The sequence below is a fragment of the Mastomys coucha genome, unplaced genomic scaffold (genome assembly GCF_008632895.1).
Source record: "Mastomys coucha isolate ucsf_1 unplaced genomic scaffold, UCSF_Mcou_1 pScaffold23, whole genome shotgun sequence".
In the NCBI taxonomy this organism is placed as follows: domain Eukaryota; kingdom Metazoa; phylum Chordata; class Mammalia; order Rodentia; family Muridae; genus Mastomys; species Mastomys coucha.
Window position 1 is genome coordinate 51,485,936 of NW_022196906.1, and position 15,946 is coordinate 51,501,881.

Sequence of the window (15,946 nt, forward strand, 5' to 3'; positions counted from 1 at the left end):
TTTTTTTTTCATTTTTAACAGGATAGATTTTAATGTCTCTATTTTGAGGTAAAGGGAGTCATATTTCATACCACCTCAAATGGTGTCTGGCACTTTGGTACAAAAGGATATGGTCCAACATTGTGCTGGTTTAGGATACAAAAAGGCATATGATGTTGGAGCTCAAACCCCAGGAGTGGAGTTGGGCAAAAGGTATAAAGGGAGTGATTTGGGCTATGGGAAGGGTGTGGACTTAAGTTATGGCTGACAAATGTAAGTTGGTCATGGGTAGACCATGAAGTGCAGAGGACACTTCAACACAAAAGCTGCATAGCAGCTATGGTACATAGCCATGCTCTGGCCAGATAAAAAGTTCACTGCACCGGAACCACAGCTGATCTCCCTCTGGATCCCCTCCACAGATTCACTAAGTATTCATCTGCAGGATGATAATTCTGCTGATGACCACTCAAGTCTCCAGTCATGGTTCCAGGGCCTACCTTAGTAGAGTGTGAGTGTCCTGTCAGGGCCCTTGAGATGTGAACCAACATGTTGTCCCCTTTGTGGGGAGCATATCTGGAGTGCCCCCTGTCAGCACCATTCCCGGCCCAGCTGCCTTGCACTAGCTGGGCCACCTGCCAACGACCCCCAGAGGGGTAGAGACAGCTGTGGTGAGATAGCAGAAAGGGGAATGATGTGTGGTTGGAGGAGCCAGCACGGAGTGGGACAGTCAGCAGCCTGCACTCGCTCCTGCCCCTCCCTTCTCGGGCAGCTGCGGAGGGCACTGCAGCACACAGCACTAGACTCGCGCGCTCAGGCACAGGTAAGTGGTTAGGATTCCTGGTTTCCATACAGGTGGCCCCAAATTTAAATTATATAAACTAACATATATCATACAAGTTAGAATTTATATACATTGAAACATGTATATGAAATGTATATTTTATTCACGTGTCATCAGAAAATGGCCCATCCTTGTTAACTACATGCAAGTTTGCGCATGCATGTGTATATATAAATTATCCACATTAAATATAAATTACACATTAAATATTAATTATATACTTTAAATGAAAAGTATACAGACATATATATTAATATATACAGTAAATATAAATCATGCAGTAAATATTAATTTTATACTTTAAATGAAAATTGTACACTTAATATAAACCATATATGTTAAAATATAAATTAAGTATGAGGAGTTAAATCTATAAGTTAGAATCCATATAAAATATATAATTTCACATGTCCTCAAAGACAGGGAATTATGGAATGAGCCTATGGAGCTCTAGAAGGCCACTTATAAAAAATATAAATGGGAGAATTGTATACTCCTTTACCACAAAATTTTATTTTGAATTTTTCTGACCTTGGAAGCCAAGGGACTCTGCTGCTAAGTGTCTATGGCACCCTACAACTAGGCATACTTATGCCCGTGTGAAATGGAAGGATCCACTTACAGGCATGTGGCATGGTCCTGATCTGGTATTAATATGGGGAAGAGGGCTTGTTTGTATCTTTTTGCAGGATGCTGAAAGAGTACAATGGCTGCTGAGAGATTGGTGAGTCATGCTGATGCTGGGACAAAGAATGATGCTGACTATCATCTGGCTGAGCGCCCTGATAATGGCAATGGGGAAGCTGTATTGGGCATATGTTCCTGACCCTCCCTTGCTACATCCTTCTGTATGGTCAAGGCCAGGAGTACTTGCAATCTCTAAAAGTGCTCAGCTATTAGGATTTCCTTGGTCTGAGAGTAAAAAGTATTTCAAATTGGTGAATTACATTGCTGTGGGCCAGGGCCTACTTATTTGTTTTATTAGAAATAGTAGCAATGCTGGATGTGTTTCTCTGCACCCTCAGACTTGGAGGACGAATATCTATAAGACTGTAATGTAAACATTATGATGGGAATGCCTATATCTCAGACTGGACAAACTGTCTTGCCTCAGGCTTATAGACCTTGTATGACAAAGAACACAGAGACTGTCAAGTCTGTCTTAGAAAAATCAATCAAATGGAGAAGTTGTAATGACCCTCCTCTTTCCTTTAATGTGACCAGTTATCCTGACTCAGTCATAGACTGGTCTGGAAATCAATCCAATATTGGACAAAAGGAAATTACAATGGGCTTTTGGAGGACTGGTCCTGGATATTTTCAGAGATATATTTGGAAATTGGCAGCTGCCTTGTATGATGTTACGTTTGCTGTGGATAAAAATGGAACTGGTTCTGGGATTAAGGCAAATGTGACATCCTGCATTATCTCACCTAATCTTTTACTGATTGGCAATTTTACCTTTGTTATTGGCTCTGACAATGAGTTCTATGTTTCTTGTTTTAATTGTCTTTTGTCCAATTGTGTTTCTTCACTGTATGATGTTCAATCTGTAATGGTAGTATATCAGCTTACTATGATTCCTGTAAGTTTATCTGAACCCTGGTATTCTATAAGAGGCTTACAAATATTGGAAGGATTAGATCATACTCTGGCAAGGAGCAAACGTCTGGTTGGGCTGATCATCGCTGGTGTCGTTGCTCTCATAACACTTATAGCCAGTGCTGGTACTTCTGCATTAGTTTTAGCACAAGAAGTACAAACAACTAGTTTCTCCTGCAGAGAATGTAACCAATTCCCTGAGCAGACAAGATGATTTGAAAAGATGGCTAGAACAAAAAATTATATGATATAGTGCAGATCATGAGAGAAGAGGTACAAGGAATGAAAGTCAAAAGCTATTTGGAGTGTCATGCTTGATATCTATGGCTTTGTATAACATCAAAACTGTATAATGAGAGTCAATGTAATTAGACCAGAGTAAAAAGGCACCTTTAAGGTATATGGTATAATAATACTTCTTTTATTAGTCATTATCTAAGTTAGGGTTTCTACTCCTGCACAAAACATCATGACCAAGAAGCAACGTGGGGAGCAAAGGGTTTATTCAGCTTACTTCCACATTGCTATTCATCACCAAAGGAAGTCAGGACTGGAACTTCCTGCAGGTCAGGAAGCAGGGCCTGATGCAGAGGCCATGGAGGGATGTTCCTTACTTGCTTGCTTCTCCTGGTTTGCTCAGCCTGCTCTCTTATAGAACCCAAGACTTCTAGCCCAGGGATGGCACCACCCAAAAGGGGCCCTCCCATCCTTGGTCACTAATTGAGAAAATGCCTTACAGATCTCATGGAGGCACTTCCCCAACTGAATCTCCCTTCTCTGTGATAACTCCAGCCTGTGTCAAGTTGACACACAAAACCAACCAGTACAGTCATGCATAAGGAGGTTGTAACTTTAAGAAATGTAAAGCCTTCCTTCATCTTTTGATACTGCTAGCATTTCAAATGATATTCTGAAAAAGTTACAGACCATTTTCCTTCATGGTCCTCGTTTACATATCTCTTATTGGATGTAGCAGAGCTTGGCTTTAATAAACCTTTTTATGGCATGTGTTTTACCTGTTCTTTTGAGAGGCATCATCAGAGCTTTTACAGATGTCAAGCAGAGTTACATAACAAGCTCCAATGTCTTCCCTAGCAGAGTTGGTAGTCAATGATGGGTAAGATTGACTTGAAAATCTTCTCAACCTAAAATAGGCCATGAATACAAGATTGGTCACATGCCAATGATAGGTAAGAGCTGTGTTTTTGGATGGCAACCTAAGACAGGCACAACTTTCAGCTCTGTGACTGATAAGATGTGTGGCTTTTATAGATAAAGAAAAAAAGTGTAATATTCTCTCGGAGGTGGATCAACCTAAGACAGGGCATGAATCCTAAGATTCATGTATCAATGACAGGTAAGGTCCACACTTCTGGAGGGGATGCCCAATTAGGTACAGTCTTTCTGTGCCAATAGCTGAGACAGCTTTGGCTTGCATAGATTAAAAAAGTGGGGCATGTGGGAAGCACTTCCAGAGTTAACTTTGGCTGACTTCTTGCTTGTAATTAATCACGAATGACTCTGCTGACATCTGTCTTTGTTTTTAGTTAACATGCTTTATATCCTGCCAAGTTCCTCCACTTACACATATACATTGAGAGACTGTCCAAGCCTGAAGGAAATGGCTTTAATCAAACGTAGATACTGCATACCATAAACTTGCCATGTAAGCATTTGTGGTCATTGTTTAACCTCCTGGAATTGGTTGTGGTTTGTGTTGCTTGCCTTTAAAAAACACTGAGAAAATACACTCACTACTGGTGTGGTATTGACCTGCAGCCCTCCCAGGTGTGTCTCTTGCATCTTTTTCTTGCCTTTCCTATAATCATCCTCACTCCCCCAGTCATGGTTTTCATGTTGACTGACAGTCTGGCTCTGGCACCCCTTCCTAGATCATGACTTCCACAGGCACAGAGCCATGTAGCTGATAAAGACTGGTAAGAACATTTTCCTCTGAAGGTTACAAAAATATATAGCAAAGATGGTCTCTGCTGCCCAGGACATCTTCATTCTCATCAGCCTGAAGACCCTGCTTCAAAAAGCATTGCACAATATTGCCCACAAGCTTCTGCTGCACCACCATCCAAATTCAAAACAGCCAGGCCCCTTGGCTGGAGCCATGAGAGACCTCTAAAACTGCAGTATACCACTCAGTCTTCTGGGGACTTTTAAGGTTAAGGTATTTGGGGTGTGTTCCCCAATTGTTGATATGGTGGATGATTTCTAGGTCACTTACCATATATTGGGGTAGTGATCCCTTGAAATCTGGAAGCTTAAAGTAGATAATTGGAGCATGGAAGCACTATTAGGAGGGATTCATCTCCTAAGAGCAGGTTGTTTCTGTGTTGTGTTTCAGTGTGTCTTTGGGAAATGCCCTAGTATAGCCAAAGTTACGAGTTGCAAGATCTAGAGGAGTAGACAGAAGTGTGAGTTATACTTGTTGTCCTCCTATGGTAGGTAACATCAGGTCTTTAGAACAGTATCACACAACAGACTAACATAGAATCTCAATTTGAGCAATCTTACCAATTGAGTCACCATTGTCAAATCATCAGAGGGGGCTGGAGACATGGCTCAGGTGCTAAGAGCACTGAATGGTCTTGCAAAGGACATGGGTTCAGTTTCTAGCATCCATATGGTAGTCCCCAGTTATCTGTAACTCCAGTTCTGTGGGATAATGCCCTCCCCTTATGGAGATAGGCACTGACATAACAGTGCAATTGCATACTTGCAGGCAAAACTCTTGATAGAATACAAATGAATAAGCCTTAAAAAAAATGGGAATCATCAGAGGAACCAAGATATGTGCAACCAGATATGTGCAATCAAAATGATGTTGGCCTAAGAATGTTTTCTCTAAATTGCAGGTGCATCTCAAAAGAGAAGTCCCTGTATGTATTCTGGCATGACCTCCTTAGGACACATTTTTAGATAATATTGTTGTAAATACTGATTTGTGAAGTACACCACTATTTTCTGAGTAACCAGCTGGCAGTGAAAATAGACAACATAATCTATATTTAGATTATTTAGCAAACTCTGGGCTGGTGGGATAGCTCAGCGGGTAAGGGCATTGACTGCTCTTCCAAAGGTCCTGAGTTAAGATCCCAGCAACCACATGGTGGTTCACAACCATCTGTGATGAGATCTGACGCCCTCTTCTGGCATTTCTGAAGACAGGTACAGTGTATTACGCTGGAACAAGCAGAGGCCCTGAGTTCAATTCCCAGCAGCCACATGATGGCTCACGGCCATCTGTACAGCTACAGTGTACTCATACACATAAAATAAATAAATAAATATAAAAAAAGAAAGCAGCAACTGGTACCTCAAGTAACAACTCATACTCATGTCATGTCCCAAGTACCCTTGCCTTGACCTCTGGGAGTTTGTTCTTTGAGAAATGTCTGCCTGTGTGTTTCCTCTATTGGCTTTCCCAGTCATCCAACCCAAACTTCTCAGTGCAAACAAGTCAGAGTTAACACATTACCTACATTTCTTTGTCCCAGCTTCAGGCCACACAGGTATAATAGATTTCTCAGGTTAGCTCCACCACAGAGCTAACTGATCCAGCAGGGGATCTATGGAGTATAAGAGCAAATGAATCCCCAGATATGTGGTATCAAAGGACACTGGAAGTTATAGCCTCTATCTAATGCATCAACAGGACATTGGGCACTATAGAAGAGGTCTAGCTTCAAGCAACACCTCAGAACAAGTACAACCTACAGAGAACACAAACACAGCCACTGCTGTTGCACACATCCAACACCCAAGGCAGTATCCATGTACCTGTTGATATGTCTTCACACCTGTCAATGGCTGTGAAAGACCAGGTGTGCAGGGACTAGGAACTGCGGCTTGTCACACACTCCCACACTCAGGAAGCAGAGAACAAACAGAACTGGGGCTCCACTCTGAAGCCGAGAGCTTCCTGCAGCACCCACTTCCTCCTAAAGGTTCTGAACCTCATTCAACTGAGCTATCTTTCCAGCTCCTTATAGCATTTACATAGTTTAATTATATCATTTAATTATTGAAGTATCCATTGCACATCATTTATTTCTCTCTTATTCTTACGTATCAAATCTCCTTATTAAAGGACACATCTTCTAAATAAGAGTATGTTCATATATAACATATTGTCAGCTCTAGTAATAAAACTAAGCCTGATTCCATTTCACTTTTGAATGCCAGAGGTAACCAAGGACTCTATTAACATGTGAGAGAACTGCATCAATTTCTATTCTTTTTAAACATTCTCCTCAGTTATGCAGTATTAGTTTTCTGACTTACATTCTATTAACTGTCTCAATATATGTAACTATATAAATCTAAATACAACTACAATATAATCTCACCAATAACATCACTTACCTCTAATAATCTTTTTTTTTTTTTTTTTTTTTTTTTTTTTTGGTTTTTCGAGACAGGGTTTCTCTGTGTAGTCCTGGCTGTCCTGAAACTCACTCTGTAGACCAGGCTGGCCTCAAACTCAGAAATCTGCCTGCCTCTGCCTCCCAAGTGCTGGGATTAAAGGCATGTGCCACCACCACCTGACACCTCTAATAATCTTAACTATCTCAGTAAGCCTTTTGTTAGCTGGAGGTCTACCCACTAAACAGGATTTTTAATGAAAATTAATCTTTCATTCAAGAGTTAACTAAGAATCACGGCCAGTGAGAGAACTTAGTGGGTGAAGACACTTGCTGCCAAGCCTGTCTGAGTTTAATCCTCGGTCTCCACACGATGTAAGGACAGCACAGACTCCCCCCAGTTTATCATTTAACTTCTACTACCCCATGTCATGGTACATGCACACACATGAACACACCCACAATGAAGTGACCAAGGTAATGTCTTCTTGTCCTGATCTCCATTTTGTGTTTGCTCAAGCACTTTTTTGCAAGCCCACAGCCCCTCACCCCCCAACAGTCAAATCTGTCTCGGCAACACATTTGAAACTTTCTCACCCTGTCCAGACGTATACCTAAAACAACTGATGTGTTCTTCCAAAACTAAGACCACAGGCTCCCGAGCCTTATGTTTGACAATAATGGATAGTTCAGGGTGGGGGTGGTGTATGCCTGTCAGGAGGAACGTGTATCAAGTAGGGACTGAGGGATGCAGGGAGGACCAGGAGGCCAGCATCTACTGTAATATGTTAAACAGGTACTCCAACCATTTGGCCCAGGTTTGAAATCTAACAATGGAGTTCGGGATGGAAATAAATATAATGGACCACCCTTTTTGCCCTTATTGAAGAGATACAATAATCAGTCTTGGGCTGGTGAGATGGCTCAGCAGGTAAGAGCACTGACTGCTCTTCCTAAAGGTCCTGAGTTCGGATCCCAGCAACCACATGGTGGGTCAAAACCACCTGTAATGAGATCGGACGCCCTCTTTTGGTGTCTGAAGACAGCTACAGTGAATTACGCCGGAGGAGTGGGGCGGAGTGAGCGGGGCCAGAGCAGCAGAGGTCCTGAGTTCAGTTCCCAGCAGCTACACACATGATAGCTCACGGCCATCTGTACAGCTACAGTTGTATTCATACACATAAAATAAATCTTTAAAAAAAAATCAGTCTTTTTATCTCTATATCCCCCCTTTATTCTCCTCTCACCCCTGAACACTAGAGAGGAGAGAAAGAAATCCCTGAGTCTAACCTCCTTTACTTTGTTTCCTCCCTGACTGTGACCAATAACAACTTGCAACCAACCCCCCTGAATAATGACATCTATAACTGACCACAGAACCAAAATCCACTCACCCCACCTCTCAGGAATGGGGGTATCATGTTCTTTAAATTGTTTCTTGATATGTGTGTGGGGGGGGTGGGGGGTGAATGTAGAGGAATTTCCCTTAATTATCTGATTGGCTAAGAAAGATGACAAATAGCCAATCGCTGGGCTAAAATGAGAAGGCGGTTTTTCCGGGCAAGACAGGAAGAGGAGGGGAGGAGGGAGAGTTGCAGGAGACAGCAAAAGGAGGACAGAGGGAGAGTTATTGGAAGAAAGATGGAGTAGAAGCACATGGCCTGGAGAAACTGCAAGTAGTAAGAATTTCATAGCTGGGGAAGAAAGTGGTGTCGAGGCATATCTGCCCAATATAGCTAGGCGTGCAGTTTATATATATACAACCGAGTTGAGTTGCGTTTTCCTTGCATGGGCTTATTGGGGTTAGAGATTTACCACAACAAAATGGTGTCTAAAAGTATCTATTAGAACTCAACTAACCTGAGAAAAAAGATCACTGCTTCTCCCCTCACCCCCAATACAAGTCTAGGGCAGGGATCTAGGCTGTGGTAATGTGTGGATTGATAGCTGACGGGGTCTGAGGAGCCTACAGAGAACTGCAGAGAGCCCCCCTCCCCCCAACCCCAGGCAGACAGCTTCGGCCAGGGGCAGCACAGATCAGACTGAGCAGCAAGGAGATCGAGGTAAAATTTGGAAGCAAAGTCTAGAGGATAATTTACTAAAGCTAGCAAATCAAAATAAGGCAGATGCGTCAATATCAGAGTTGCAATATAAAGAAAAATTAAAATGTAGAGGCAGAACCTCGAACAGAGAGTACAGGAACTCAAGGAACAGGAGGAGTGACAAAAAAAGAAATATGAAGCATGGGCATAGACATTAAGGGAAGAATTTAAAATCCCAATTAAAGAAAATACTCAGGTAGAAACAGAAGATAAAATTAGAGAAAGCCAACAAGAGGTCATCAGAAAACAAACTTTAGTCTCTCTGGTTAGTATACAACAAAGACCCCACTCGATGATCATCCACGGGGTTATCAGGAATTTGAATAGCAACCTGTGGATGTGTTAGAACTGAGGAAACTTAAGGAAAGTGTCACTAATTTTGGAATGCATTTGCCATTTGTAAAATAAACCCTGACGTCTTGGGCTATTAAAAATAGAATAATCCCCCAAGACTGGAAAGATATGACAAAATAATACTAGAACCTGTGGCACATTTACAGTGGTTCTCGTGGTGGAAGAGATGAGGGAGATACCATGACAAAATAGAGCCATGTGTGGAGAGATTTCCTTGCTGAAGGTCGCTTTGCTGAGGTAGAGGTGCAGGCAGTCATTATATGATGAAGAAACTCTGGCATTGTGTCGATTGTCAGCCTTAAAGGCCTGGGACAGAGTCACAGAATCAGGGAAAAGACTTGAACCATTTACTCAAGTCATGCAAGGTCCAAAGGAAACCTTCCCTGACTTTTTGCAAAGGCTAACTTCAGCTGTAGAACTTATATCAGCTTCAGCAACGAGAAAGGCAACACTCAAGTCTTTAGCCTTTGAAAATGCCAATGCAGGCTGGAGAGATGGCTCAGCAGGTAAGAGCACTGACTGCTCTTCCGGAGGTCCTGAGTTCAAATACCAGCAACCACATGGTGGCTCACAACCATCCGAAACAAGATCTGATGCCCTCTTCCGGAGTGTCTGAAGACAGCTACAGTGTACTTACATATAATAAATAAATCTTTAAAAAAAGAAAGAAAGAAAGAAAGAAAGAAAGAAGGAAAGAAGGAAAGAAAGAAGGAAAGAAAGAAAATGCCAATGCTGTATGCAAAGAAGTCATCAGACCACTGAGAGCAGGGTCAGCATCAGTAGATGAGTGGATTAGACATACAGGCGATGTTAGACTTCCCTTGCCTGATATGACAGTAATAGGAGGAGCTGCCACTAGAGACCTAGAGATGACCCAAGATTTCAGATGCTTTAATTGTGGTGAGCAGGGTCATCTCAGAAATACCTTCCAGAAAAACCAAAGTGATCACAAAAGGGGGCCTATGCCTTTTGGAATATGTCAAAGATGTGGCAGAGGCCGACATTTGGCTAGGGAATGTAGAGCAACTACAGACAAATGGGGCAACACCCTGCCAAAAAGCTATTGGGGGGGGGGCTCTCCCAGGCCCCCATGCCAGGCAAGGAGAGTTCTCTTCCTCAGGACAATTAAGTGTCACTGCTTCAAAAATGTATATTGTGAGACCAGATAATGAGGCTGAGGCAAGTTTTATAGACAATTCAAGAAACTTAAAAGGGAACCAAAAAACAAATATTTTGGCAAAATTCTATACAGGATAAAAGGCCAAAACTAAAAATACTAGTAAACAATACTGAGATTGAAGGAATGGTTGACAACTGGAGCAGATGTCACTACTGTCTCTCCAAAATCTTGGCCTGCAAGTTGGCCACTTCAAGAAGTAGACATCGAATTTCAAGGAGTTGGGATAAAATAAAGCAAAGCACCTGATGGCTTAGATGCACAGGACCTGAAGGTCAGGTAGGAAAATTAAGGCCATACATGGTTGATATAGCCATTAACTTATGGGGAAGAGATCTATTACAGCAGTGGAAAACACAAATTAATATCTCATCAGTTTCAGTGTCTGGCCACTGAAACTCATAATAAAAAATTTTAATCAATTTGGGAATGTTATTGAAGGCAGTTAGATACTGTCCAGGCTACAGCAGAGACTGACAATTTAGCTCCAACTCAAGGAGCCACTGCTGATAAGACACCAACAGCCTTACCACGAAGGTGGTTAATTAACCAACTAATTTGGATTGATCAGTGGTCTATGACAAAAGGAAAACTACAGGCACTAGAACAGCTATTCCAGGAGCAGATGGAGGCTCAGCATATAGAGGAGTCCACCAGCCCTTGGAATTCTCCAGTATTTATCATTTAAAAAAAAGAATCTGCTCAAAAAAAAAAAATCTGGCAAACAGAGGATGTTGACAGATCTCAGAGCTATTAATAAGATTATTCAGCCAAGGGTTCCTTGCAGCCCAGAATCCCATTGCCTTCCTTGTTGCTTAAGGAATGGCCTATCATACTGATTGATCTAAAAGACTGTTTTTTCACAATTCCACTTCATGAACATGATAAGGAAAGGTTTGCTTTCTCAGTACCTACTTTCAATAGAGGTCGCCCAATAAAAACATATCATTTGAAGGCCCTGCCACAAGGAATGTCAAATAGCCCTACCTTGTGTCAATATTTTTGTACAACAGCCATTGGAGATGGAGATGGCAAACAATTTCCCCAATCCATTATTTATCATCATATGGATGACATCCTATTGGCTGATCCAGATATAAATATCCTGGAAAGAATGTTTGATGGAATACAAAACAACAACAACAAACAAACAAACAAACAAAAAACCCTGCCTTGCTGGAGATTGCAAATCGCCCCTGAAAAAAATACAAAGAGGAGATTCTATTAATTATCTAGGGATAGAATAGGTCTGCAAAAGGTTAGGCCACAAAAGTTGCAAATCAGAAGAAACCAATTAAGGACTCTTAATGATTTTCAGAAGCTACTAGGAGATATCAGCTGGCTGTGGCCTGCGATTGGCTTGGCTACTCAAGAGCTCCACAATTTATTTCAAACCTTACAAGGTGATAAAGATTTTAAAAGCTCCAGGAAACTGTCAGCTGAAGCAGAGAAGGAATTAACTGTGGTAGAAAGGAAATTACAGGAAAGACTTCTAGATTGTATTGATCCAAAGATGGCCTGCATCTTAGTTATCTCACCTTCTACTCATTCCCCTACGGGAATTCTTATGCAGAAGGAATATTATATCTTAGAATGGATATTTTTAGCACATAAACAGAGTAAGAAACTAAAAACTTACGTTGAGAAGGTCTTTAAAAAAGAGAGAGAAGGTCTCTGAGTTGATACTAAAAATAAAAAATGAGACTTCAACAATTAGCTGGAATGGATCCAGCTGAAATTGTGGTACCTTTTACTAATGCAGAGATGCCCTTGTTATGGGCACAAGATGAAAACTGGCAAAGAGTATGCAGTAATTTCGTGGAAGAGATTAACAACAGTTATCCTAAAAGCAAGCAACTACAGATCATAAAAAGAACTAATTGGATTCTCCCTCATATAATAAAGGGAACTCCAATATCTGGAGCTCCTACATTTTACACTGATGCAAATAAATCAGGAATGGCAGGATATAAATCAGAGGGTGTAAGTGAGGTGACTGAGAGTCCTTACAAGTCAGTTCAAAAATCTGAATTATATGCAATACTCATGGTGGTGTCAGATTTTCAAGAGTCTCTTAATATAGTGACTGACTCTTAATGTGCAGAAAGGATTGTTTTACACATAGAGACTGCTGAGCTTATTCAGGATGATTTTGAATTGACTTCTCTATTCAGCTACAACAAAGGATCAGAAATAGGAGTTACCCACTATATATAACACACATAAGATCCCATACAGGCCTTCCAGGCCCTCTGGCACAAGGTAATAATGAAACTGACTAACTATTGATAGGAAGTATACTAGAGGCTTCAGAATTCCATTAAAAAAACACCATGTTAACAGCAAAGGTTTGGAAAAGAAAGAATTCTCTATCACTTGGCAACAAGCCAAGGAAATTTTGAGGCAGTGTCTATATATATATATATATATATATATATATATATATATATATATATCATATAACTGAACCTTCATTTCCTACAGGAACTAACCCTAAGGATACCCAAAGAAATAAATGATATTTCTTCCATTTTACAGAGTTTGGTAAACTGAAATATGGGCATCACACTATAGACACATATTCAGGATTTCAATGGGCAACTGCCTTAGCATCAGAAAAGGCTGATTCTGTAATTACACATCTGTTATGGCCATTACGGGAATACCCATACAAATTAAAATGGACAACGGTCTGGCAGATATCTCTAGTAAGATGAAGCAGTTTTTTACATATTATAATATAAAACATGCTGCAGGCATATCACACAATCCTACAGGACAAGCGATTGTGGAGAGATCTAATCGAACTCTAAAGGAGATGCTTAACAGGCAAAGGGGGGAACAAAGACCCCCCAAGGATAGATTACACGGTGCTTTATTAACCTTAAAATTTTAAAATGTTAATGAACAAAACCCTACAGCTGCTGAAAGACATTGGATTGTAGAAAAAACTACTGCACTAAATCAGCCTGTTTATATCAAGGATATTCTGACATCAGAATGGAAAATGGGAAATGTGTTACACTGGGGGAGGGGTTATGCCTATATTTCCACAGGAAAAGAAAAGCTATGGGTTCCTTCCAAGTTGATAAAACCCAGACATGACAAAGGGAGACCTCCTGAAGACCTTGGTGATGGAGAAGAAAAGGGACACTAAAACAATCAACAAAATAAGTGGTGCATATGTGGTGATGTTTATGTCTCTGTCTATGGAGACAGCTCTGGAACTGGCTTAGACTAATATGTCTGTATACATCCAATAACACTTATTGGGTACAAAATTCTCATGACTTGTTATTACATGCCCTCCTTTAAGATGACATGTATAGAAATGTATATTGCAGTCTGATTATGTGATCAAACTAACCTCTGAAGAAAGGCAGTTGTCTTTCTTTATTGATCTTCACTAGCCAATCTGTGCACCTTGCATGCTCCATATGAGTGTCTTTACAGAACTATATGTTGCTTTTAAGTTTTGTGTATAGCAGGATGAAAGAAGGGAAAAACAGCCATGACAAGATTCACACTCTGAGATGCTGAGATTCTGGGACCCTCCATTCCAGCTCCTTGTGTGATTCTACCTCAACTACATCAAAGCTGCTTCCAGAACTTTTCCAGAATGGCTAGCTCGCCTACCTAGCCTTTCAGACTGTCATAGTCAAGATGTCAGCTAAGCAATGAGCTTTCTCAGCACAGAGTGACTGGAAGGCAAATGAAGCCAGCTAGCTCTTCTTTGACAAAGCCAATTTTCCTATTTCCCTTTGGGCCCCCAGAAGAGAATTCTGCACCCCAATTCAACTAGAAGCAGACAAAAGATCATCGTTCCAGTCCCTTATGTTGGTGGGGATGGTTCTGGTTATGTTACAAATTATAGATATGTTGCCATTTTAAGGGATACTTTACAAGTGTAGCTTTGAACAGGGAGGTTACTAGAGAGCTTAAACTCAGGACTTCTACCTTCCCTTTCCTCTTCTCTATCCTTTCTTTTTAGGTAAGGGAGGGAGTGGCGGAAGAGAGAAGGAGGATATAGTAATATCATAGAAATTAGAGAAATAGAAAAGTAGGGATAGGTTATTAAATTTTCTCTTGAAAAAAACATTGCATAACTATATCTTACATTGGTAGAAACCTTTATAGTTGTTACAAAGTTAAAGTTATAATTTCTGACATCAGTACAGAATTTATTTTTGATTTATTGTGACACAGATTTAAGGTTTTCATTGGTATAAATTTCTTCTATTGATACAAAGAGTTAAGAATACAAAGCTTAGGGCTGGAGAGATGGCTCAGAGGTTGGGAACTCCGCCTGCTCTTCCAGAGGTCCTGAGTTCAAATCCCAGCCACCATATGGTGGTTCACAACCATCCGTAGTGAGATCTGACCCTGATGCCCTCTTCTGGTGTGTCTGAAGACAGCTACAGTGTACTTACATATAATAATAAATAAATAAATCTTAAAAAAAAAAAGAATACAAAGCTTAGATCCAGTCCTTCTATAGCTACTATTACAAACTGTTTTTTAATGATTAAACAATATAAGTTAAGGGCCAGATAACAAATTCATGGTTCTGAGTTAATTAAAAGGGTGTTTTTGAGATAGTTCAATCAGAGAGGGCTGAGAGTAGTTAAGGCTTAACAATTCAGCTACCCTTTGCATAAATAGTTTTTTAAAATGTCAGAGATCCAACAGAATGTGACCTTTAATGTTATGTGATCATTTGATGCTAAGACATAGCTGCTCCTGACAGCACCCCCTTTCTGTGGTTCAAAGAAATACTGAGGGCTGGAGATAGAGCTCAGCAGTTAAGAGCACTGATTGCTCTTCCGAAGGTCCTGAGTTCAAATCCCAGCAACCACATGGTGGCTCACAACCATCTGTAATGAGATCTGATGCCCTTTTCTGGCATCTGATGCCCATTTCTTCTGCAGACCTATACTGCTCATGAGAGGACACCAGATACAGGATAGTTGAACGCTTAGTTCTGCTGAGACAAAAATAAGCTAGTCCTTCATAATTCCTGTTTCACAAGGTCTGTCAGTTGATCCTGGACCAGAAGGCTACATATTGATGCTCCACTGAGGGACTGTCCAGATGATCAACTGTAGCTATAAATTGGTTGCATTTTGGAAGCTATGTTTTGTGCTCCTTATATTTTCAGGTCATATTTAAATCATTCTCAGATTTCTGATGGGGTTGAAGACTGGGTGTAGTCTCACAGCCAACCCAAGCCATTTAGCATTGAGTGAGATGACGTGGGTTTGAGAGGATAGTTTTCAGATGGTATACAATCTAAAACCAGGACATAGTTTAGGTGTAGATTTAAGCCTTTTAAGTTAGATGGGCGGCAGAGTGCTTTATCTAATTGACAAATTGTTGGACTTGATATCATTTATACCTCCTCCTACGTGATTTACTTGTCATAATTTTTTCTCAATTATATCTGGCAGAAGAGTTTTGTTTTGTTTTGTTTTAATTGAACAGAAAAGGTGAAATGTAGAGGGGTTTCCCTTAA